Source organism: Mesocricetus auratus, unplaced genomic scaffold (assembly GCF_017639785.1).
Source record: "Mesocricetus auratus isolate SY011 unplaced genomic scaffold, BCM_Maur_2.0 Super-Scaffold_100003, whole genome shotgun sequence".
NCBI classification, from domain to species: domain Eukaryota; kingdom Metazoa; phylum Chordata; class Mammalia; order Rodentia; family Cricetidae; genus Mesocricetus; species Mesocricetus auratus.
Genome location: NW_024429188.1, coordinates 36,036,430 through 36,064,198, shown reverse-complemented (window position 1 = coordinate 36,064,198; position 27,769 = coordinate 36,036,430). Strand labels below are relative to the sequence as shown.

The 27,769-nt window shown below is 34.5% G+C and overlaps 1 protein-coding gene across 3 annotated transcripts in view; it reads left to right on the top strand.

Annotated features, from left to right (window-relative positions):
- The window catches only part of Il1rapl1 (interleukin 1 receptor accessory protein like 1), a 1,266,931-nt gene that overhangs the window by 618,184 nt on the left and 620,978 nt on the right, over positions 1-27,769 (top strand). The window contains exon 1 of one of the 3 annotated variants that reach the window (XM_040744191.1): positions 26,869-26,941. The exons of the other annotated variants lie outside the window; for them this stretch is intronic. The gene's annotated coding sequence lies outside the window, so the exon portion shown is untranslated. Of the gene's footprint in view, positions 1-26,868; positions 26,942-27,769 lie in introns of those variants that run through there. 3 annotated transcript variants of the gene reach the window in all.

The window sequence follows — 27,769 nt, the reverse complement described above, 5'->3', positions numbered from 1 at the left end:
CGATTATAAACATCTTAGTAATTTATACCTAAGGATTTCTGTTCTTTAGAGTATTGGTAAAATGTTATAATTTTATTTAGATTTCAATATGTGTATTTTAAAATATAGAAATAACATAACCTTTATGCCATCAATTTCTAAATCATGATTTTCTCAGTCCTTGTAATGTGCTTTTTATTATACCTAACTCCTTTTTACCTTGTCTTGAGTTTCTATTTGGAAATCAAATGATTCTCATTTAGCATTTATACTACATATTAAATATCTATCAAAATATATTTAGAGAAATTCATTTACTTATTCATTCATATAACAAATACCTTTTCATAATTTTGTGATAAGTAATGTACTAATGTTAAGATACAAAGATTTTAAAACTTTTGTCCATTCAAGTAGTTTACATAAGAGAAAGTAAATCCTCAATAACTTGCTTTAGATACAATGAAGATAGTTTACAATATTACATATTTTCCCTCTTACAACTGACAATCTGGGTGTAACATGAGAAGACCACCTAAGATCCATCTGAGAAGTGGAAAAGGCTTCTCCAATGACATGGGAATGCAGTGAGTTTTTTGTTTTTTACTGTATTTATTTATTTTACATCCCAACCAGTTTCACTTCCCTTCTTTCTTCCCATCCCCTCCACCTTCCGTCCATGTCCCCCATCCATTCCTGTTTTGTTTCTGTTCAGAAAGAGGCAGGCCTTCTATGGGTATCAAGATGCCATAGTATATAAAGTTGTGGTAATACAAGTTCCCCTTGTATTAATACTGGGAAAAGCAATCCAGTTGGAGGAATATGTTCCCAAGAGTCAATCAAAGTGTAAGGGCAGCACCTGCTCCATTGTTAGAAGTCACACAGAAGACCAAACTACACAACTGTCGCATATACATAGAGGGCCTACGTCTTTCCCATGTAGGCGCCCTGGTTTCCAGTTCAGACTCTGTGAGTTCCTATGAGCCAGGTTAGCTTTTTCTGTGGATTTCCTGTGATGGTGTTGACACCTCTGTCTCATACAGTCCTTCCTCCTTCTCTTCAGCAGGGTTTCCTGAACTCAGCCTAATGTTTGTGTGTGTATCTCTGCATGTGTTTCCATCAGTTACTGGATGAAGGCTCTCAGATGACAATTAGGCTAGGTACCAATCTGATCACAGGAGATGGCCAGTTTAGGCTACATTTGCATTATTGCTAGGAGTCTTAACTGGAGTCATCTTTGTAGATTCCTGGGAGTTTCTCTTGTACCAGGTTTCTATCTGATCCCCAAATGCTCTCCCTTTCCAGAACCATGCAGCTTGCTCTGTGCAGAGTAATGCATAAATTTTCACCTTTATTTAATTTCCTGAGATTAATTTTGTGGGTCCATTCCAATAATATACACTTATTTATCTGTCCCAAATTGCTCAGAGATAATTATGTTAATGGTCAATTGTGTGGAGATGACAACCCATAACATAATGACTTAAAACAAAACATATTGTACTTTAACACTATATGCAGTTATAGACTGAACTCGCCTTCATGACCATTTTGAGATAGTCACTTACGGATGAGCCTCTTCCATATATAAATTTTCAGAACCTCTTTTCTTTGTCTTCCAGTGGTCTTCCCAACAGGACAAACATATTTCATATTAGTGAGCACATGTAAGCTGGCATATTTGCTAATCTCATTCTTACATACTCCTTTAGCCAAGTCTAAAGGTAACTTGTGAACAACCTTCACAAGGACTTACATTCAATGAGATTTGGAAAACTTTCAATGTGTACAAAATAGCATTGGACTAGAATCTTATTCCTTCGATGATCTAGCAAGTCATATTATGACTTCAGAGTCAGGTTAGAAACCTATTCTTGCATTTTCTTTGTCAGCTCTACATGTAAAAAGAGAAAGATATAAACCAAAGTCTTTAAGAAAGATTTTACGTCTTTAGTAGACGATGTATTGAAACTGCAAAACAACAAATTAGGCATTCTTCTACCTCTTTTTGATAAGAAAGTCTCTCGTCTGTTCGGGAATGATACTAAAGTTTTTGATCAACCTTGAACAGATACTATGATTAACTTTCTTCCTACAAATATGAAGACTTTTCTAAAAGATTGGATTAGTTTGGAACAGGGCAATAATTAGCTAAATTGCTTTCTGCATATTTTATTCTCTCAAAGAATATATCCAATTGCTAAGAATAAAATCTAAAATCATTGTGAATTGCTTATTTTGCTGATGCATTTTTCCCATCCAGGAAATACATTTTCAACATCATAGCCTGATTTTCTTACTCGGGAAGATGAAATTAATTCCGCTAGAGTGAAATGGAGATAGGTTCTTAGGACACAAGATATTAGGAAAGCAGTGTCTAACTATATGCTATGAGTGAGAAAGCATTAAGAACTGTTTGAAATGCTTTAACATTAATAACAGGCATGCGCATTTTTAAAGAAATTTCAAAACTTTATTTGTAGTTACTGGGCTGCTAAAATGATATATTTCTTAGAAATAATCAGTTACAAAAAGTTTAATGTGATATAACTGATAGTCATAAGGAATTTTTAATTTAATTAATCAATTCGTTCATTCATCTACTGCATTTCTGAAGATCTAGCATGAGACCTCATGCATGATACGCAAGCACTCCTAACCATTAGAGGAAATTATTAAATTACAGCCATGCGCTGGTTATGAGATGTGTAATGTAGTAAAACTTTATTGCTAGCTGTACTTAGGTCTTATTTTTAATATTTTTACATAATTTATTGAAAATAACTGCTGAAAAAATCTGCTGAGCCATCAGTGTGTAAAAAGGAACTTTTCATCGAAGCTGGAAAACTTGACTCATATCACTGGGCACCACAGTAGAAGGAGAAAACCAACACCCACCAAGTTGTCCTCTAACCTCCCAAAGTGTGCCTTGGTACTGCCCAAAACACACACACACACACACACACACACACACACACACACACACATACACACACACACACACACACAGAGAGAGAGAGAGAGCAATTGAAAATAAGGAACTCTAATGTTGATGCAGAAACTAAACAGGTAAATTTACAGGCCTAAATATAGACATAGAGCAGAGGTTGTATGACTTTATCTATAGAAGGTCAGATGCCGAAAATTTTAGATTTTGCAAGCTGTATAGTCTGGATCATAACTACTCTATTCTGCTATTATAATGAGATAACATTTGTATACACCTTAGAAACAATCAACATTATTCTGTTGTAATAAAAGAACTTACAGAACTAATTTGTGCTGCAAGTTTAGATTAACAATCCTAGTTTACTGAATTCCAGATACAGAAAAGGCTACAAACATTAAATCAAAAGCAACAGTTATTGCTACTCTGACACATAAAAGTCACAACATATTCAAAAAGGTCAAACAGAATTTTTATATGCCATGTTTAGAAAGACAGTTTTCAGTACTAAAGAAGAAGGAAATAGATGCTGAGATCTAAATGGTAAGCAGTTATCAAGCAGGAAATAATAAGGAAAACCAATTTTGTGAAGTGATATTACAGGCATTGTATGAATGTTTTATAAACATTCTGAAACATGGAAAATAGGCAGTGATTATTTACAGTAATATGGATATGAATCAATGGGTATCATTTTTAGATGACTAATGGTAGTAATGATTAAACAAAAAACAGACTCCAAATTATTTTGTTAGAAATAGATCCACCAGCCGGGCCGTGGTGGCGCATGCCTTTAATCCCAGCACTCGGGAGGCAGAGGCAGGCGGATCTCTGTGAGTTCGAGGCCGGGCTGGACCGATAGCCTCCAAAACAATACAGAGAAACCCTGTCTCGTAAAAACAAAAAAAAAAAGATCCACCAGAGGTTACACTTATATGGAAAAATTTAAGCGAGATCAGATGTTGTGGGAAATAAGAAAGATACACTTAAGCGATGTGCATTAATGCTTTCCCAGACAAACCAAAAGGTTTTCTCCAAAAAGCCTTGGAGTCTTGAGAAACAAAATTGCTGAGACTTTTACCTATTGCACTAGTATAAGTAGTAATTGGGTAGCATTACCTCATCCTTGCTCTTGCACGCAACATTTCAATAAATGCAACAGGGGTCTTGCGGCCTATTTGGATTATCTGTCTATGTGATTGAGTTTTCCTTGGACTAACTACTAACTTTTCAGGGCAGATATTTACTTTGCATTTTTGCATCTCTGCTTTAACATACAGGACTGATAAGATCTGAACAGAGAGAAAGATTTGGATCAACATTTACAGTTTTACTCATTAAAGTCAAGCTTTGAACACAAAAAGAAACTTATAAATAAAAATGTCTAAACAGGGACTGGAGAGACTGTGTGGCAGTTAAAAGTAGTTGTTCCTAGCCATCAATCTGGGGTCCATGAGCTCTCCCTTGTTCATGTTACCTGTTTCTGTGGGTTTCATCCACCTGGTCATGACCCCTTTTTTCATCACTCCTCATTCTCTGCAACTGGGTTCTAGGAGTTCAGTTCAGTGTTTATCTGTGGTACTGATCCAGACCCCTGAACGTGGTGTCAATGAGGAGGCCTCTGAAATCTTTGGGGCCTCGGGTACTAGAGATGTATTTATCCCTGGCAACTGAATAGACTTTGGGAGCCCATTTTCCACATGGAGAGATGCTCTCTCAGCCTGGACACATGAGGGAGGCCCTAGGCCCTGCCTGGTATGATATGACAGACTTTGAAGATCTCCCATGGAGGACCTGACCCCCCCTGGAGAGTGAAGTGGGGAATTGGGTATTTGGGGGGTTAAGCTGTACAGGGGAGAAGGGGAGGGAGAGGGAGCTGGGATTGACATGTGAAGAAAGCTTGTTTCTAATTTAAATAAAACAAATATATGACAAAACAAAAAACATAGTAGTTCTTGCACAGGATCCAAGTTTGATCCTGAGCACCCACATGTGGTGGCTAATAATTGCCTATAATCCTAAAGGCCAGGGGCTAGACACTCTCTTCCGGCCTCTACATTCACTTCATAGATATGTACAGACTTGTACACTAACACACACACATATACAGATAATTAAAAATAAAAATAAAAGCCTAAGGGGACTGTAGAGATGTCTTGGAATAACATTTGCTTCTCTTTTAGAGAAAAGATTCAGTTCCAGTATCTATTACCCTCTACTCCAATTCCAAGAATGTTACATTCTGGCTTTTGCCCATGCATACAGGGCACATACACACATGCAAGAAAAAAACACCCTTAAAAACAGAATAAAAGAAAATAAATCTTTTTTTAATTAAAAAAACTGTTTAAAAGCATTTTCAGACATGACATACATGCTGTGCTCTATATTTCTCACTCTACTCTTTCCAGTTGGGACTTTCATTCTTATTTTCAAAAATGAAAATTAATCAACCATATCTATGATTCTTAACTTGAATGGTACAGAATAAAAAGAACAAAGAACATGATCGTTCCTACCTTCCATAACAAGTCCCAAAGGTTTCCTTCATCATTTCTGCTTCTATCTGCTAGACTAGAACTTGTTCAAGTAATTTCACCCAGCTGCATTGCAGGCAGAGCAGGTGCTCACAAGACAAATTTTCAGAGGAAGGAGCAAGCCATAGGTGTTTTCAAAGTCTAGCTTTAAGAAAAATGTACATAGCATAAACTGTGTTACAGAACTTTTATAATAATATTTTAATCTAACATTTTACACATGTTTCTCCCACTTCCCTCTTCCTCCCCTCCTCCCCTGACCCCTTAACCTCCCCAATCCTCAACCCAACTCCATTCCCTCCACTCCCCAGGGAGGGTAGGGGCTTCCATGAGGGATTTTCAGAGTCTGTAATATAATCCCAGGCAGGGCCTAGGACCTACCCGTGTGTCCAGGCTGAAAGAGCTTCCCTCCATGTGGAATAGGCTCCCAAAGTCCATTTGTATGCCAGGAATAAATATTGATCTACTTTCCAAGGTCTCATAGATTGCCGAAACCTTCTTTCTGACACCCAGGTTTGTGCGGGGGGGAGAGGGGTGGTAGGAATCAGTCCCATGCTGGCCTCTCAGTCATCAGTCTGGGGTCCATGCATTCCCCCTAAATTAGGTCAGCAGTATCTGTGGGTTTTGCCAGCCGGGTCATGATTCCTTTGCTCATCACTCGTCTTTGCAACTGGGCTCCAGGAGTTCAGTTCGGTTTTTAGCTGTGTCTGCCTCTGCTTCCATCAACCACTGAATGAGGGATCTAGGATACCATATAAGGTACTCACCAATCTCATTATCATGGGAGGGTATTTAAGTTAGTCTTAATGCCCATTGGTGTCATTCTTCTTTTTGGTTTTTACAAGACAGGGTTTCTCTGTATTGTTTCGGAGGCTATCGGTCCAGCCTGGCCTCGAACTCACAGAAATCCGCCTGCCTCTGTCTCCCGAGTGCTGGGATTAAAGGCGTGCGCCACCACCGCCCGGCCTTATTGGTGTCATTCTTGAAGATCTCTGCAAATATTACTAGTTCCAGATCTCTCTTCCAACCTATAATGACTCCCTCTATTATGGTATCTTTCGTCCTGCTCTCATCTATTCTTACCCTAAATCAACCTTCCTGCTGCCCCGTGTCCTCCTCTCCCCTTCTCTTCTCCCCATCTCTTTCTCCTATCTCCCTCTCCCACCTGTCTGTTTTTGTGCCAGTACCAAGCTGTTTTCAGTACTATATCTCTATAGTAGTGCTTGAAGTCAGGGATGCTGATGCCTCCAGAAGATCCTTTATTGTACAGGGTTGTTTTGGCTATCCTGGGTCTTTTGTTTTTCCATATAAAAAAAGTTGAGGATTATCCTTTCAATATCTGTGAAAAATTATCCTGGTATTTTAATAGGGATTACATTGAATCTGTAGATTGCTTTTGGTAAGATTGCCATTTGCCTTAGAGCAACAGGTTTGTGTTTGCAGTACCCAAGCATTTCTGTTCTAGTAGCTTTTGTCATGCTAATGTGGTTCTTAAGAAATGATCTTTGCAGCCCATACCCAATGTAGTTGCAGCATGAAAACAACAGCGTTTAAAAATTCTGAGTGATGTATAAAATCCATCTACTACTGAAAAAGAAGAAGAGTGGGAATAATATTGAGAAGTTTCCACATCTATTTTGTAGCAGACAAAATGTACCCCTCCACATTTATGAAGATCATTTATTATCCTATTTTCCATTATTAAAGATAAACATTTCATCAGTACTTATTAAATTATGCAGATGTTGAAAACTTTTCTACTTCTTCAAATTTCATCATAATCGTTACTCTTTACAAATACTTCTTTCCATATACTAGTGCATGTTACACTTGCAGCTAATTAGAAGATCTTCACTGACATTGTGGAATTAACTAGCTTAGTCCTGGCTCTTTCAATGATCTATAGTTATGTTTAGTCTCATTGCCTAGGAAGTAAATAACTAGCTGGGTTTCAGTCATTAGAACACATAAAACCTTATTTTGTTCACCTTCTATTAGACCACAGATGAGGAGCCACTAACGTTTTTCCTACCACTTTGCTGTGGCCTAGATTTAGTGGACGTTTATAATGACATCTCTGGCTTTCAGACAGATCTCCATTTAGTAACTATTCCATGATACAGAATCTGTGGTTATAAAATAAAAGCTTAAAGAGGTCATTGAATAAGAATTTAACTGATTTAATTACCTCTCACAATTATAGATCTGAAACAATCCATTTGCTCCAAGAAGGTCATAAATGACAGTCTCATAAAAGAGACTAGGTTATGAAGTAAATGAATAATATTTGAAGGCTAATTTAATGGTTTCAGAAAAATACCACACATTGTCCTAAAGCCAGAAAAGCATCATTTCAATGCAATACTTTATCACATTGAATTAGAATTCATGTTTCAGAAAAGTGGCTTAAGCCAGATAGTTTACTCTCTCCTGGGAACAGCTGTAATATAAGGTATTCCTGGATTATCATAATTGCTTCAGACCTTTGTATGGGCCATACTCCAAGGCTTTTTGTGTTCTGCCATTTTCAGTATGTGGTTCCAGTCCCAAAGTCACTCTATTATCATAATGCTCCTAGAGAGCAACAAAAGTTTTGATGTTACTTAATTTAAAATAACCACACTTTGACCTTTTACGAAAACTATTTAGTTTGATATTTGTGTGTGTGTGTGTGTGTGTTCGTGTGAGTGTCTAGATGCACATGTATGTGTATACCAGAAAGGACTTTGTGATCCATGAAGATGGACTTCAGGCAATTGTGAGCTGACTCAAGTGGATACTGGGAATTGATCTCTGGGCCTCAGAAATAGTGGCAAGAAAACTTCATTACTTCTGATCTCTCCAGTACCCATACTCTGACCTTATAACTTGCTATAAAATGGCCATTACAGGCATTTTACAACATTCTTAGCCATGTGTCATTGAAGAAGCTTTTCTCAGTGGTTCTTATGTAGCCTTAAATCATATAATGTAGTTTTAGAAAGAATTTTTAATTTCAGTGTAAAATTGCATCATTTTTCAGATTAATACTACAAAGGTGATTGAGGGAGGGAAAACAAACAATTCATTTTTATTTCAATAATTCAAACAGAAATCTGTTTTAAAGAATTAAATTTTCATCCAATTATCATTTCATTTGTTAGTTGTGAAATGATAATTAGAATTTTTTTCTTAGTGTTTTTTTTCTTAGAAGAATGGTTATAATAATCTGGCAACAAAATTTTATACTATTTACAAATACTGAGGCTTAATTTGTCTCTCTGGGTCTTGACTCTAAATCAGCCACTAAATGATAGACTTGCAGTTATTTTGTATTAATAATGTTAAAACAAGAATATTACATTATATTTAAGACGTTTTAGAATTACTTACTTCCAAATTGTATAACAGACTTGCTCAGAATGTATTTTGTATTATGTCCACATAATGCGTTCTAATTGATTGTTAAGCATCTTCTCTATATTGCACTCTAGAGTAGCTGCTGGGAGCACAGCTGTGAATTCAGTCAGACACAATAAACTCTAATACATAGAACTCGATTCTCAAAAAGAACCTTTGAAATAGTAATAACTTGTGGCCTGATATTTAGCAAGAAAATGAACAGGGTGCTTTCAGATGAGCTATCAAGCTGACCCAGTCTACTTGGTGTGTAATCTTACTCTAAAAGGCTCACTCCAGCTGAAATCCAAGTATTTCTGAGGTTACAGAAAGAATTTTCAAGGGTTTTTTCTTAACCATAGTACTTTAAAGGCATTTCATCTCTAAAACTTCAACTTCCATATATACTTCTGTCTAAAATTGCCCAATGACTCACACTAGCACTTCCCCCACTTCACAAAAGAAAGGTACCCTCTCTTCCTTCTCCAGATATCTTATGATACATTGCCCTAGGGTAGAAGAAGGACTTGGGTGATTCACAAAGGATAACGGGAAATATAATTTTAAAATCAAATAATTTTGAACTAAGAAATCTTCCTCTGCCTGCTTGTCTTACATGAATATCAGTTAAATGTAAAACGTATTCTAAGATAGATAGTATATTCCTAACTCAGAAAGCCTAAAATGATTGGCAGTCATGATGCTGAATCATTTGAATATAATTGGAATGCATTATAGGATTGTCAGTTTTTCAAAATGTAGTTGATAAATCCCAGGAATAAATTCAGGTTTTTTTTCTTATATTTGATAAGCACTATCCAAAAACTCCTTTAAAACTTATTTCTTCAAACCAGGGCATGAATTATATAGTCTACTTATTCAATTCTTATCTCATTCCATTTTCTATAATGTATAATCTTCTGTTAGATTATGAAGTTTATTTATTAATTGAGGGAAAACATCATTACATGCTTAAAGTTACGGTCTGACACAATTGCATTAAAAAATTACAAAGGTGCTAGTTTATAAACCAACAAAATCTTTCTGGATCCTATCATATACCTACTGAATAAGACTTTCTAAAGAAATAGAGATCAGGAATCTGATTGCTCAACATGCATATATGTGACTCTTATGTACAATAAGTTTAGTATTTTGCACTTATTTCTTTAGTCTGTGTAAGGTATGTCTTCTGGTGATGGCAATCATTTTAATAGTGTTATATTTCACGCATATCTAGGTACAAGAACTACTTTGATAACGAGCACTGTAAAAAGGATATCTTGATGATTAACATCCAGTGCCTACCACAGTGCTCAGCTTTTTGTAGAGGTTCATAATAAGAGTCTACCCGTAACCCCAGTACTTGAAATCTAGAAGGAAGAAAAATGAGAATTCAATTATAAACCTTAGTACATACTGAGATCCTATCTCAGAAACAAAAATAAATGAAACACAAGGGTTAGGAGCACTTACTGCTCTTCAGAAGTTCTGAGTTCAATTCTAAGTATCCATATCAGACAGCTCACAACTACCAGTAATGCCAGGTCTAGGAGGTGTGATTGTTTCTTACAGAATCCCCAGGCACTGCATTCATGTGGCATTTATTCAGAACACAAACACACACACACACACACACACACACACACACACACATATACATATATATATAAAATATTCAAAGCAAAGTGTTGGTTGAAAATGAGTCTATGTAAGGTTGCATATCATCTCTCAAAATATTAGAATGTTAAATATAAATGATGAATGTCCCTTCTAAACTTTCATAAATGTGCTCTCTATTAAGTGGTATTTTTGAGATTTTTTTCCTTTCTCAAAGGATATACATCTTCAACTAAATTTAATTTACAGATGGAATTATAGGTAACAAAGATATAGCAGGATGCTGTCCAGATTTCACTGCTGTGATCTTCAAATGAATGAGCACTGAAGATTAGTCTGCCTTCTGAAACTTTTTAATTAAGAAAGCCAGTAGCGTGCAGTATAACATCCTGTGTGTTAACCTCGTTGACACAGTACAAAAAGCTCATGTAGATAGCTTGCACAAAAGAATAAAAATGCTGTTCTAGTCTCTCAATTGGAAATTTCTGTAATTGTATTTCTAATGAAAATTGCTACTATGGGTGTCTGTTCAAAGGCATTGACTTATAAAGTAATGGTTTGAAAATATCAAACTTTCTTATTTCTAAATGTTGTTTTCATTAATTAGGTGAATATGACAGCTCTCTCTTTACACTAATAGCCCCCCTGGAGGAAATAACATTTTTGTTTGTCTAAACAGTACTTAATGACTACTCTAAAATTAGAGTTGAAAACCTTTAACTCTAGAGTCTAAAGCTGTATGTCCTTGACTCTGATGTTCATCATGAATATTAATTCCTGATCTTATAATGAAGCCTTGAAATTTTTATTTATTGTCATGCCTTTCCCTTGGTAATTTCTGTAATTGACATAATTTCTTCATCAGCAAGAGTTGACTGTGGTTTCCCTGGCTAAAGAAACCTATGAAATTTATAGCTCTGAATCCTGCCTTTATTTCAAAGTGAAGCTACAGACTTGTTTACTCTGAGCAGTAACTAGACCTATGATCTTCAAAGAATTATAGTTTTTATTGGTGCCCTTACATGATAAAGGACTCAATATATTTTTGTCATTACAGGCTTTCACTGTCACCTTTGGGATTACTTTCCCATTAAGGGAGATTTATGTCTGCTGCTTCTGTCACTTTCTCTGTTGCTCACACAAAAATATTATTTTCTGTAGATACGGTATCCTGACATTTTCTTCAAAATTTCCTGATTTATATTGTCTCATCATCAGATGTCAAAATTTATATATTTCAGTACAGACTGATATTTAAATCATTTATACCATATATATGCAGATTTACATATTATAAACATATATATAATTTAATTGAAATATCTTTTTGTTAGTAATTTAATGCATGTGTATCAAATCGCTACTAAATTTGAAGCTTGAATCTTCCTCTAAGAAGGAAAAAAAATGTTCAAAACTCAAATTGTCATTGTCTCCATAATGCCACAATCAACTGAAAACAGACAGGCTCATAAGAAATTACTTGCGTCACTGAATGGCAAATGCTGTTGGAGATATGGTAACAAAGTACTATTACAAGCATGAGTGCTTAGTTATTGATACACAGGTAGGCACTGTGAATGCAGAAAGTGTATTTTCATTGATAGAGAAGTTCAAATGATATTTTATTTACACAGTGGAAATGATGCATTGTCAACTATGCGATTTTGGAAAGGGGCTTTGAAAAGACAGGAACAGCAGATACATGTAATTACAGTTAACAATGCAAAGAAACACCTTGAACAGGTTAAAAAATAAGCAGAGATTAGGTTTGTGAACTGTCAGAACATATAATCTCAGTTTCTGGTGTTTGAAATTTTTTCAGATTGAAAATTTAATCTAGCAGATTACTTTCATAACTAAAAATGTTACAATTATTTATACAATTATTCAAGTAATTATGTAACAAATTATTCAGCAGAATCATTACTGATCAGAGATAGCAAAGTGTCAGAGCTGTGTTCTCCATAAATTTATCCTCTTCTAAAGGAGAAATCGTCATTTCACAATTAATTTCTAATATGATAAAGATTATAACATAAAAAGTAGTATAATAATGGTAACAGAAATAAAATTAATTTAAGGAAATAAAATTAATTTAAGGATAAGAAATTGCAAGACACATGTTGAGGTATGGCACTAGAACTTATCTTAAAAATCCAAGGAATGTTATTCATTCCTAACATGCACAAGGTCTGAATTTGATCCCCAGAATCATCAAAATGCCATCAAACTGAGAACGCCAGGTGTTTGAAGATTCATAGCTTTAAAGATAAATGAACGTTTGTTCAAAAAGCCACTAATATCTGTAAGTTGCTTGTAAGCAAGTTAACATATTCTGATGTTAGTTCTTGCCATTATGATGAGACATCTCCACATATCTGGAAGACATTAAAGATGAAGACAAGTTTGGTGTGAAGAGGCAGTCAATAAAGTAGGTTCCAAAGCTTGCTTTGATGAAGTACAGATGAGAACCTTGAAGAAAAAACACTATAGAAATAACTGACATGTGTTTTTAAATGGCAAGGTTTGAAGAAGTGTGAATAGGTTATTAATTAAGAGCCATAACAAGAAGAAAGCACTTCAGAACCTACATCTTAAATGGAGAAAATATGAGGAAATTAATAGGCACATCTGAGAAGGTTGCCAAGGAGGCAATGATCACCAAGTATATCCAGGACTTACCAAGCAAATATCAAGAAGAGACAGTGATGCTGAGGATTGGGAGTAGATACCTGGTTATAGAAATAGGATATTAAAGTGTTCAGCAAATGAGTTAGAGATAAACATGGGATTTAAAACAAGTGTGTAGAGAAATTAGAGTATCTGGAGGTACTAATGGAATAAAATGTGCATTATAGCAAGGAAGCCTAGCAAATTGGGCACTGTTATATAGAACTAGGAAAGCCAGGCATCATGAATTCACTATCATACTCTCTTTAAGAAGATGATGTGCTTATCTGTAGTGATGGCAGAAACCATAAACTCTATGCTTTTTCTGTTAGATAGATAGTGACCAGATCTTTAGACAGCTAATTACCATTTTTACTGTTTAGTGCAATCTCATTAATTCTCACCTGTTTAATTGCTTCTAATCCAGCTGTCAGATAATTTATTTTATACTGTTTAGAAAGTTATGCTTATGAAATATAAATCAGACTTGTTACTTCCTGTTTAAAAATTCTTCAATAAATCTTTAAGCTTTCAGTGGAATATTTCAACTGTTAAGGCATAAAGTCTCTCCATCTGTGTCAGTCAATTTTGCATTTATACAATGAAATACTTGAGGCAATCAAATTATGAAGAGAAAAGCATTACTTAGTCCACAGAGGTTGAAATCCATTATAACTTATTTTCATTGCTTTGTTCCTTGATTGAAAGGACTTTAGCGCAATAGTGTGAAGTGCATATTGAAGCAAACCACTAACATCCTAAGTCAGTAAAGAGAGGAAAGAACAGTATGTGCCCGAGTCCTACATTTATTGCTAGGACACCACCTAATGACATAAGGACCTGCCACTAGGCCTCACTTCCTAAATGTTCCATTACATCCCAACACTGCTACTCTGGAAATCAAGCTGTTTGGGTCTTTGTAGATCACACTCATCTTCTTACCATATTGATACATGAAAATATTTATTACCACTTCTCCACATTTTCTACTGGTAGCAAAATTTCTAAGTATGCACAAGACATTTGGTATGTTTCACTCCATAGAAGATGCCAACATTATAGGACACAATCAATATAAGTACCAATAACTGATACAGTGCTTCCTTACCACAATAATTTTAGATGACTTTCCTGATTACATATATAATAAATATGAGAAATCATATGCCTTGGAATTCATAAAATGTGGGGCTAAAAAGATGGTTGAACAGTGATGAGTGCTTGCTGCGATTTCAGTGGATCCAAGTTCAGCTTCCAGCACCCAGGTAAGGTGCCTCACAGGAGTCGTGTAACAGTAGTCAGAGAATTTGACACTTCCTTCTAGCACTGAGGATTTCTGTATAGGCACACATGTATACATAGGAATACAAAAATGAAATAAATCTTTTAAAAATAAATTGACATATTGAGAGATTCATAGAAAAGTCAACTAACCATATGATTAACTGTATCCTGTTAGAATTTTTTCCAGAAGCCCGAAAGTTGAGCTTACAAAATTTTGGTGAAAAAATAGAATTCAATGAAACTTCCTGTCCAATATTTGACAATGTGTTTCTGAAATTTTAAGGGATTTAATTGAGTTAATTCAAAACAATATTAAAAACACATGATGAGAATTATTAACCTGGAGTCTGTAAAAACAATACTTTAAGTTCCAAAACATTGTTAACTTCCAAGATATTTGTAAGAAAGAATGAAAATTAGTTATCTTATAAAGAAAAAGAGAACACCAAAGTCTACTCTTATGAATTCCCAATAGGACATTAAGTAATTTTTTTAATCTAACTTTACAGATTTGTTATAGCTCACTCATAGTCAAAGTGATATTTCACTGGACTCCTTTAAGATTGCAGGGAAGACCTTTACATAAGGGACAATAGTACTGAAGCAAAGGTCAAAGAGTACACTCTTTCATTGAAAATGACACAAAAGAAGTTCCAAGCATTTGAATGAGCTACAGGGAAACTACTGGAAGGAATTAGGGTAAAATGAAGGTGACCAGGCCATCTGCAATGCTAATTGGTACTCATAGAAGTTAACCTCCTACTCCCTATTGCACTTAGACAAAGGGATATTATCTTTCTCAATCACTGCATTTTAAAGGGAACATTTGAGTGCTTTAAAAAGGTATTCCTGTTTTTAAGGATTAATATTCGAAAGGAACATAAAATAAATTTGCAAAACTTTTTTTTTCTAAAATGAGTATTTTAAGAGAAAGGGGTGTGGGTGATTATAATTTGGAAGAAAACTATGCAAAGTTTAATCAAACTAAGGAATGTATGCAGAACGATAGGAATAAAACTAATCATTCTCATTCTTTGTAGGCCAACTTTAATTTTTGATGCTTTCTAAATGTTTTCCGTGCCTGTCCATGCTATATTTATGTGAAATTCATTGTTTTGTTACTTAGAAAATTGTGTCATGATTTTTCCCTATAATATTAAAACAACCAAATTTTTCAAAACTAGAAAACAAAGTAAAGTAAAATGGTAACAGAGACATACTAAAATACAAATTTGGAAATACCAAGAAAAATCTTTTCTGAAATGTGACTAATGACATATTAGGAGAAAGCTAATGGAATTGGAAGATGGATTAATGGAAACAACTGATTTTGGAATAGGAACATTAATGTAATGGAGAACAATAAATAAAAGTCCTATAGCAATATTAACTATTTTTGTGTCCTTTTCTCAAAAGACCTTCAGTTGAAAAAAATCACAGCAAAGTGAAAAAAGGAAAATATTTGGTCAGAAGAAAATATGTGATAACAATATAATCCAGCCCAGAAGTCTTGGGATAATGATTTTAGTAGTGCCTCTTAACTACCTCCTGATCTTCACTTAATTGTTCAGGTTTTATTTTAGTTGTGTTTGTTTGTTTAACAACAGTAGGTTAGGAAGTTTTTATTCTGGGATGTACAAATTAGGAATAAACTTGTGTTCTTGTACATTCCAGGTAGCTTTTCTAAAACTCTGAAATTGATTTTTATTCTTTTAAGAAGGGTCTTATTGTCTAGCTCTTGTTAGTCTGAAATTCACCATTTAGAACTGGTTAGCACAGAACTCACTGAAATCTACTTGCCTCTGCCTCAGGAATGCTGGGATTACAGAGACTGGCATATTCAAATTGAATCCATAGTCAAATTGCTAATGTTTTGGAGGACAAAGACAAGACACCAAGATCCCTTACAACCCTTTGTAATCTGAGGAGTTCTCCTAGACTTTTAGGTTCTTGGATTCAAGCCAAATCAGAATTTGTGGCTTTCTCACTGGAAAAAAATTGCTGAGACTAACAGGTAACAGAGTTGGGGATTTTAATATATATTTAAGCATCAGAATTAAAAGGTGAAGAGGCATTCAAGAAGACACACCTAAGGACAAGGATGTGGGCATCTCTAAGAGAGACTATAGTTCCTAGTTGTCTTTATAACTGCCATTTAAATCATTTTAGTAGGTTTGAAGTAACCATCTTCAAAGGGTTGTTACTGAGTCAAAATGAGATCACACTTGACTCCTGAGGGGCAACTTAACTGTATTACAAATAATAAGGTAAAAGTTTAGCTCACAGGCATTCAGAAACTTAAGATATATGCACTGTAAACAAGTTTGTTTGAGATTTTCAGGCAATGTGTAGATGAAGGAATGAGGCCTTACCCAATGTCCTATAAATTCCAGCCTTAAACCATTATTACTTTCACATGAAATATTGATCTATGGAAGGACTTTTAGCTCTATGCCAGTGCCTTTATAGCAAATGCTTTTAATCACACTGGAATTCTCGCTTCTCAGAGAGTGAGAACTTTCAGCTTCCTTTCTCCCTTCTCATATCTTCCATGTTTTCCCTGTCTTTCTACCCTGCCTCATACTGAAGTGAAGCTTTAAGTATTTACTTCTGTAATGGGAAAGAGAAAATTTTATCTTGATCATTTCAAGTCCTTCTAGACATTTCCAATTATTGAAGTTTTTAACAGTTATTTTCTTTATTTTTGCATTGTCTAAGAAACTAAACTGAAAAATCTAATCTCCATTTCCTAGATTACTGCTTTTAGCCAAAGAAAATTTTAAGATTGGAGCAAGATAGGGTATGGCAATTTGCCTTCTACAGGGATGCTTCACAATTAATTATTGCCAAAAGTAAAGAGCAAAGTAGCATACAGTATTTTCTTTTAAGCTATCACATGAAAGATATTGCACCAGTATTTTTGCTTTGATTATTTTGATCTCATAATTATTCTTACCAAATGTCAAATATAAAAGCTTTTTGTACATCATAGGTAGATAATGAATGAACATTAAATTTGGGAAGCAACCAAGTGCTTTATTTTTAGTCTAAATGTGATCAACATGATCCAAGCAGTAAAGGATGTGGTAGAGGTGCATTACAATGCATAGTCTAAAGATTCACATACAGAGACATCTTTCTCTACCAGGGATTTTTCAAAGAGTGTATTCAGGCAAGTATTCCCTTTACATGAACATAATCCATGCTATTCAATGGAAATCTGTACATGATTTCAGAATTATTCTATATATCTGTTTCTCAGAACACCAACCAGTAAAGCACCTAAGATTTGACTAGAATAACAACGATTGAAGATTTTTATATTTCATATAAACTGGCATGGCACTAGAAGATACAATACTAGACAAAACATCTCTAGATTCTTTAGATTCTTCTAACATAAAGCAACTCTATCTAAAAATCTGTTAGTTAAGAAAATCTGCATTGTTTAACCAAGCATGTTTTTCAAATTCAACTGATCAAGAAATTCCTGTTTAGAGGGCTGGAATATGGCTCAGTGGTTAAGAGCAATAGCTGATCTTGCAGAGGACCCAGGTTCAAGTCCCAGCACCCATATAACAGATCACTATTGTCACTTGTGGAATCTGACACCTGCTGGACTGTGAGAGCACTCACTGTACACAAGTGGTATACATACATACATATGTTAAAAGCATTCATATATGTAAAAGATAAATTACTTTTTAAATATTAATAAAAGAGTACTACATACTTTTCATGTGTAAGAATAACAAAATCTAAATATGTCAAGCCATTTTCGCATTATTCCCTATTTTTGTTTGTTCACTCATGTATTTAATCAATTGGCTACTATTGAACTAATGTGTTTATTTATTAAGATTTATTGTATATGTAGCAAGAAGATTACTACATAGACAAGTTCCTGATGTCTGGTAAACTCCAAGAAAATAAGAGTACTATGGGAATACAGAAGTAGCAACCCAATCAAGATTTGTCCCAGGGAACTTCCTAGAGGGAAACAGAAAGACAAGAAAATCTGGCTAAAGAGACTCTCATCTCATTCAAAGTGACTCGGCTTCTCTCAAATTCTGTTGGGTTGCTTCCTTATTATCTGAAATCAAATGGATTATCTGAGTTTTACATGTTCTTGAGAATACAGTGTCCATAACGCTGTCTATATTCTTGTTGTCCACTGTACTTTCAAATCCATTCATACTGAAAAATAAACCATGAAGAGATCATTCTTACTCTAAAATATTATTGCTCCTCATAGTCAAGTGATTAAAATACAATGTAGAAGGATTAAACACCCAGATGTTTTGAGTATTTTCTGCATATTCTATACTATTGTAAAAATAAAACTAATAATCCATGTTTAGTTCTTAATGAAACACATATACACATGAAACTGCATGCAGACACATATACATATACACACTTAGGCTCTCATATTCTCTATTTTATCCTAACATTAGCAACTGTCTGTGTGATTTCCCTATATTCCTTTTTTTGGCTATAATCCAGTCTCAACAAAATAAGGAGAGGGTACAATAAAATATGAATCTTTTTAAAACCTTCATCAAATAAATCTAAAGAATTCTGTCAATCCCGTCAAGAAAAAAAATTATCAACATTTTGCATAGTTTAACGTCTCCTATATGATCTACTCCAATTTTGTTTTTCTAACCTAAGTCTTAGGATTTTATAATAATTATTTCACATGTAATAAAAGCCCAAAGAATTTGACATTAATTTAAAAAATGTTTTTCTAGGCAAAAAAACTTGAAAAGGTGGCTAAGTGTAAGATTAGGGAGGTGGCAATTTGTATGGTGACCTTACAAAAGATAAACAAGTCTTAAAACTATTCCTAAAACCTACCCTTAGCTGACACAAAACGCCTCTCTAATCCTGTCCTTGACCTCCATTTCATCAGGCTTCAAAGGATGACAGTTACTGATCTTTTCTTTAAAATGTTTCTTCTGCGTGATTAAACGAAAAATTTAAGCACTCTTGCAGAATCAATTTTCTTCCATAAATGGGTTACCAAACAATTCTATAAAATTGAAACTTCAAATACTGTAAAACTAATTGGAAACTTATTACAATTGTTTTCTTGTCTCATTGTGGGATAGTTTTCACAAATCCAAATGTTAGCATGCATTTCTGACTGAAATTGAATGATGTTAGTGTCAATTTTTACCTTCCCCAAATAGCCTTCAGTATAGGGTGCGAATCAAGCACAGCTGAATTTCCTAAATCATACAATAAAAGCACAAATACCTCAAAAGAATATTAGCCATTTCTCAGAAAACACAGTCTGAAGGCAGACATTTGTGTAGTCATTGATTTTGTTTCAAGTGATTTAAAATAGGTCTTTGAGTGCAGTTGTCAAATTAAAATCAGTCGGTATCCAAGATATACTACACCTGAAAGTTAGGGAAGCCAGTGTGGGTCTAGTTGTTGAAAAACTGAATGTCTTCATCAATTTGTTTAGTCCATTGACCCAAAAAGTCTTTCCTCCAGAAAAACACATTATTGCTCTAAGTTTAATGTCTCCTAAGCAAGTTGATTAGTAAGCCCTTTACAACACCGATTCTATTACTTAGAGTTTCTTCACAGGATCTGTCAAAGCAGATTCTTTTTCTTCAAGAAAAGCACATTATTGTTTTAAGACAGAGCTGGCTGTCTGTGACATATTTCAGACAAAAGGTTCTCTTCATTTATTTTATGTTGCTGAAAAGAGACTCTATGACAACACAGCTTATAGAAGAAAGAATTTATTGGGGATTGCTTACAGTTTCAGAGAGTGAGTCCGTATCAGTGCCGGCAGGAATCCTATCAACGTTCAAGCAGTAACTGATAACTTACATCTGATTTACAAGGAGGAGGCAGAGAGAGAGAAAGACTAGGCCACAAAGTCCACCCCCAATGACACCCCTCCTCCAACAAAGCCATGCATCGTAATCCTTCCCAAACATTTCCACCAACTAGGAACCAAGCATTCAAATACATGAGCATATGGGGCCATTCTCATTCAAATAATCATGGAAGTATTTTCAGAAATTCCTCAAAATCCTCAATGAAACCATGTGGAGATTATAACATTGTTTCATGGAGAATGGTTTTCTTGGAACAAAAAGTGAAATCACATTGATGTAAGAACTCTTAAAATTAAGCAGTTTTGGTCAGATGAGTTGACCCAGTTCTAGTGTGGCAATACCAGTAACATTGTCTTCTTTTGAGTATTTTGAAGATCCGATAAAGTCATGCAACCTTTACAAGATCCCTGACATTTAGTCCTTGAATTGCCTTTTCTTTAAATCAACTGTTACTAATATACCAACATGTTCATGCTATTAATATTATTATGTATTTATTTATTGCAAATTTCCCACCCAAATGCATGCTGTGTACAGGAACACAGGCATAAGAGCTGTGCACTGAAAGAACACATCGACTAAAAGGTTCACTTCACTGTAATACAATGAGTGATCTGGAGAAATAGAAATGACATGCTCAGGGAGCAGCAGATCTAAAACTTTCTGGACAGTTATCTTTGTGAATCTGATGGAGGGATTGTAATCCATGAGCCTGCCAAGGATTAGAAGTGATCTTTTCCAAACTAAGGGAAAGGTGCATAAAAGAAGGCTATCAACTATTCATTTCCACCCAACTCATAGATAAAGATCAATTAGTGTAATTCCATATAAAGGTTCAGATATATATTTAATAGATGAATCTAGATAAGCAAATTAGAATTTAAAATCAGAATTCAATTTAAAGTAAGGATAATTTCCGAATATATGTGAGTTAAAAACATAGGATGGAAGAGTTTTGCATCCAGATAAGGAGCTTGAGTATCTGTCTTACACACTCTAATGTCTCTTTTTGTTACTAAGGTCAAAGGAAAAATAAACTTATCTACATCCTGCCCAACCATCTCAGACATATGATTTGATCATTCTGGCATAGATGTAATCTATATTTATAATTGTTGTGCATGTTTTGTTATCTAAAATTCTCCTGATGATATTAATATATATGCAAGATGAAATAAATAGTGGCCACACAAGACCAGTGTTCAGAATCTCAGTACAAGTCATTCTACAATCTTCTTAAGAATACTCTGCATGATTCTGAGAAGAATGTGTTAAAATGACTGTATGATTGTTGAGAATTAGGCTAGCATGAGTCATCAGTCATTCAATCTTTATCTGAGACTTGGTTTCTAGGCAGTAAAGAAAGGAGACTCCACATGTTTCCTGTGAGTTTAGGGTAATATGTTAAAGTCAATGCAATGTGTGTGAGGTAAGACAGATACAAAAGAAGGAGGTAAATGATAGGATGAGCTAAATGAGCTAAAATTAAAATATTGAGACAGACATGAGAGAGAGAGAGAGAGAGAGAGAGAGAGAGAGAGAGAGAGAGAGAGAGAGAGAGAGAGAGAGAGAGACTCAAAATAACAGCAGGAGGCAAGGGCAGGCATGATGGATACGGAGCAGATTTAAAGATGATAAATTTGAAAACCTAGAGAGTAAGGTGTATCGTAATAAACATGACTATGTCCTGAGACATTATTTCTCTTCTATCTGCCAGGGACAACTCTTTGGTTTCTGACATCCCCACCTCTGAAAATTATTAATGGTTTGCTCTCTCTCCTTCTTTATATGTAAAGGCAATACCCTCAAGCTATTCCCTGACTGCCTTCTCATCTCCAAAATAGTTCTCTTTGCTTCTGAGTGTTTTTTCCCCCAGAGTAGATCCTGTTTTTTAACTGAAAAAAGTTTTATATTGGGTGTCTCAGAACCTCACATATACCAATATTTTTGAACAAACTGTCTTGCACAAACATAGAATGCCCCTGCTGCATTGTTGCCCAAGGTCATGTATCACATTATGAAAAGTGAAAATTAAAGTGTGGAAGAAACTGAACATATGTAATTTAATTTGTAACATTAATTATGAATGCGAAAAGTAATCACAAATGATTTGCTGAAAATTGTTTCCTATAGAATGAAATGAAAATTTCGTGAGTCCTCTAATTGCCCCTAAATACTTGAGCATCCTCTGTCAAAATTGCTGAAAGCCTAACTCCATGTTTAAGAGAAGGTTACATAAATGCCATCTTTTCACAGGTTACAAGAAAATTTCCAAAAATGCACAAAATGGCTGTCATAGCCATCACTATCAAGAATGACACAAAGCTTACTTTTTATTTTTATTCTTCAAAGTTTAAGAAACTTGTTTTCCCGTACATCACCTAGAAAATTAATGATCATTAGTGTTTCTTATTATTTTATTTTAAATAATAAGGATTTTTGAAGTAGGTTTTTAAAAAATTATTTTTAGATATGATGGCTTCCTTAGATATACTCGTGCATGGGAGAAGGGTAAAATTCATATAACTCTGAAAACAATTCATTGAGAAATAGAAAATTTAAGGGCTTTCATAAATTGTATAAAAACTATGTTTTTGTGTCATGTACTATGTTTGATGATTATATTTATTCTCTTAGGAAGTACCAGTCAATATGTAAGTAGAAAAGCATGTGATGCCACATTAAATACAATGTTTTTTCAGGAGATAGAACGGTTGCTCATTCATGTTTATATACCCCCATGTGGGCATTGTGAATCCAATCAAAAATAATTTTGTCACTTCCCTTTGCACAGTATTGTAATTTGTCTTCTCTGTATATCTCACTTTTCCTCTTTTCTGTTTTCTCATTACCATTGCATGTTACCAATAACATATGTGATACTTTAAACAAATCATTTTGACAAGCAGTGAGACCATGAGTTTGAGAACCAATATCACTTTAACAATGAGGCAGCCTGCTTCAGAATAGTAAAGTGCCTTATAACCAGTAGCCAGATGTTTAGATACATCTAATATGTAAATTAAATCTTACTAATCTATCTTTATGCTTGATTTATGTAAAATGTTCAAAAATATGTGAAATATAACTATAATGTATAATGTATAACATATAACTACCACAAGGAATTTTTCAATTGAGTTATCTTTTTCACAATCCAAACTTATATATCAAAAGTTCTTTTATTAACACTACTCCCAATGATCTTTCATCTCCCATCCTGAATTCTACTGAATGCCGTCTTCCCTAGTCTCCTTCCTTCTTCAATGACTTTTCATTGTTGTCCACTGCAGTTAATTAGGATTGCCTGCATGAGCATAAGTATGGGGTTATTTAAATTAGTGAATGGAATGTACCAGTGACTCTACCCATAAAGAATGTGGCATCCGTGCCCCTAGAAGGCATTAAACTGCCTCTAGCTTGTCAAGGAAAGGAGATTCGTTATGAGTCATTTCCCAATCCATGATGGAATGTTGATGGGTCCAGCAAGTCTTATGCAGATTGCTACTTCTACTGTAAGTTCATATGTGCAACAGCCATGTTATATCCTGAAGACACTTTTCACAGCTCTCCTTCTCATCCTCCAGATCATATTCTTTCTGCTGACTCTTTCCCAATGTTCCTTGAATTGTGAAGAGAAAGAGAGAGACAGAGAGAGAGAGATACCCAAGTAGGACTGGGCACTTAATAATCATTTTATTCTTGGTATATTGACCAATTCAAATTTGTATTAACCACCAATGATTTCAAACTGAATCTTCTCAGACCAAGACTGGGGACTTCACTAATTTGTGGGAATAAACAAATGCATTTAGAAGATAGCTTCATATCATGTCCATTTATAATAATGACAATAGAACACCCCTCCTTGACTTTTGTCTGGGTTTTTAAAATTGCATTGTGCCCCTAAAATTCAATCAGAACCACTGTAACAGCCATATTGCTATTGTACCAGTGAGCACATCTTGCTGGATGGGATGATATTGTAGATCATAAGGCTCACAGCTGGATAAGAACATTGATAATTTTTTCCTACAACAACCTGAATATTGTTTTCGACACTGTAAAGCTAGACAGCAGGGGAAGCTTCCAACTCAGTTTCAATTTATCTATATTTTATAATCCAAGGGAATGTTTTACAGCAATGGGATCTTGTTGTGTAGTTTCCTTGAGCAACAAGGATCAATAACCATAGTCTATATTATTTTGGGAGCCCATGAGACATCTGGAGTCATAGCTTACAAGAGGGTATTCAGTACATGGCATTGAGATCTTCATTTAATAATCCCCAATCTACCCAAACAGGACACCTCCTTTCAAGCTCATTTTAAAAACTAGTTTTCAAAAGAATAGACTTCCATATGACTTTTCACACTTTTGGGAATTTTGTGGATAGTTGATAATTTGTGGAAGGAGTGCTTGGTCAATACTTCCCCAACACGCCTCTCACATTCTCCCGCCTTCATTGCCAATTAATCTTTTAATCCCCGATATTCCTCATCTTCTTTCATATCACGTATATTATATTATTTCATTCCCCTCCCTTAAGTCCCTTATGCTCCACATGATGGTCACTTTCTATCTTCCTGGCCTCTAATGGTAGTCCATCAACCTAAGTATTCAAAGCTAGAAAGTACATATGAGAGAGAACATGAAGCATTCTGCCCCTGGATTACTTTACCCAGTATAGAATAGTATTTTTTATTTCAGTTCATTTAGTTGAAAAGTTAATTATTTCTTTTTTATTTTTGGCTAAATTAAAGTGTGTGTGTGTGTGTGTGTGTGTGTGTGTGTGTGTGTGTGCCTGCCACATTTTCATCATTTAGTCATTAGTTGATATAATTTTCAGTTTTTCAGAAAAGACAATTACGTTTTCAGGGAAATTGGGCTTCTGGTTGAATGTATCCCCAGGAAGATATTAGTCAGCTGATTCTAACTTTATGGACATTTTCTCAATTTATCAGAGAGTACAATGTAATATAAGGATAGAGTATAGAGGAAGGAGTTGTATATCCTGAAGATATTGTATGTGAAACATAAAGTTATGCAATACTGCTCCAAATGAATTTAAAGGTTTAGCTTCCTTATTTTCTATTAATATAGCTATGGCTATCTCAAATATATATTTGTGGTCAAGTATCAAGGATTTAGTATAAAATTTTAATAATCTTAGTATTCATAGAGTGCAGTGCTTGTTTTATTTTACAGATGACATCTATGCTACTTTTATAACAAATTGGTAAGCTAAAAGAATACCCTTATGTAAATGCAGAATGTAATTACCATTTTCACAATTTTGGTACATGTTGGAAATGTCATTTCAATCAGGGCTAATCATAATATGACAGGAATAACTGTGATACCATAAGTGATAATGTTATGCTGCTCACTTTTTCTAAATTTGGTGGCAAAATATGCAAAGTTAAAACTTTCAAAGAGCTAGTAAAACATGTTCAAGAATTTTCCCACTTTAAAAAATATTTTCAGAGGAAATACTCATCCTTATAGAGTAACAACTATTTTGATACTTGAACTATTTTTAAACAAATCATTTTTAGCATTTTTGTCATCTTCTATGATCAGTGATGAAAATAGCACCTGAATTTAAGTAGTAATAAGTTTAATTTTATGTAGTTTTCACTATGTTTATGTGCACTCCGTATGCCATTTAGATGAATATATATATATTGTTATTGTTACCTACATATATTCATAGATAAACAGCTAGGTATGTAGGTAGGTAGATAGATAGATAGATATACAAAAGGCATGAACAGATACATACATGATGTTTTATAGATATATAAATCTATATCTAAATTTCTATATCTAAATTTGAATATAAGTTTATAAATGTTTCGTTAATTTTTACTACATATATTTCTTACTGGTGATAAAATAAGGAAGTTAAAAACAGTAAGAAGTTCAAAGAAAAATGACTATTACAATTCATTGCAATGTTCACTTGTTATTAATGTGTGTTGATGGTAAGTTGTTACTTGACTCATGATGACACAATTTCATTGCAAAACTGCTTTGATACATGACTATAATGTTCTTAAATTTTCATATACTATTAAATAAACTTAAAAATATGTTTAGATGTCATTTTACCTTAGTCAGAATGGCTAAGATCAAAAGAATTAATAACAAAAAGTAACCCATTGTTGGTTTGAGTGCAAGCTACTGCAGTCACTATGGAAATCAGTGTGGAGGTTTCTCAAAAAGATACAAATACACTCATCATATGATCTAGCTATACCACTCTTGAGGGTATACCCGAAGGAGTCCATATCTTACTCCAGAATTTATTTTTCCATCCAGTTTATTGTTGCTTTATTCAAAATAATCAGGAAATTGAAACAGTCTTTATATCCACCAACTAATGAATAGATAATGAAAATGTGGCACACTTACTAAATATAATAGCATTCAACTATTAAGAAATAAATGAAATTCCCAGATACGTTGATGGAGCTAGAAATAATGATTCTGAGTGTGATAACTCAGATACTAACAGGCAAACTTCACATGTTTTCTCTAGCTTTGACTCTTCGGATATGTGTCTTTCAATTGGAGTCCCCATAGAATTCAGGAAACCAGTAAGGGGTCAATATTGAAAACCCGCAATTCTTTTATGAGGAGACATACAACAGCTTTCTAAGGTAACATCCATACAAAAATATTCCCTCTTCACTTTCTTAAACCACTTAAAAAGTCTAAAAGTCTGCAATGAATTCAAGATTAGGACACAGATACTGTGATAATTTATTTGATTGCCAAATTGATATCATCCAGAATCACTCAGGAGATAAACCTCTGGGCATGCTTGTGAAAGATTACCCAGATTAGGGAAATTGAGGTTAAGGGATGTACCTTAAAAGCAGATAGCACCATTCTTTAACCTGGGTCCTTGACTGTTTAACAAAGAAGAAGCTACTGAGTTGAAGGATTCGTCTGCCTCTGTCTCCTGACTCTGAATACAATGTGATCAACCTTCTCAAACTCCTGGCCATACCTTTGCTAGAATGATGTTTTGCATTCTTGAGCTAAGTATGTAAAAAAAAACTTTATTCATGAAGTTGCTTTTCTCAAAATAACTTTATTACAGCAGTACAAAAGCAACTAATACATATGATCATCCTTTTATTTTGAAAATCTTCATTTAAGTAATTGTAACTCACACAATTATTTCACATCATTTGCAATGTGGTTCCAGAACCTTTCCATACTGGACATCAGATGGTTCTGGCATCTCTAAAATCTTGTGATCTCCATCACAACTGTATTCAGTAGCCTTTTAGAGACTCCTTGTGGGAACAGGAATCCTCAGAATTCATTCAAAGATTACGTGGTCTCAGAAGCTGTCTGGAAATATGATGTAAAAGTCCATGACCACTCTTGCATGTTTTATGACTATATAGTTCCAGGTAAATGAATCAGCCAAGTTCTGCTGCCAGCTCAGAGTTGAGCTTGACCCCTTAAGTCCAAAG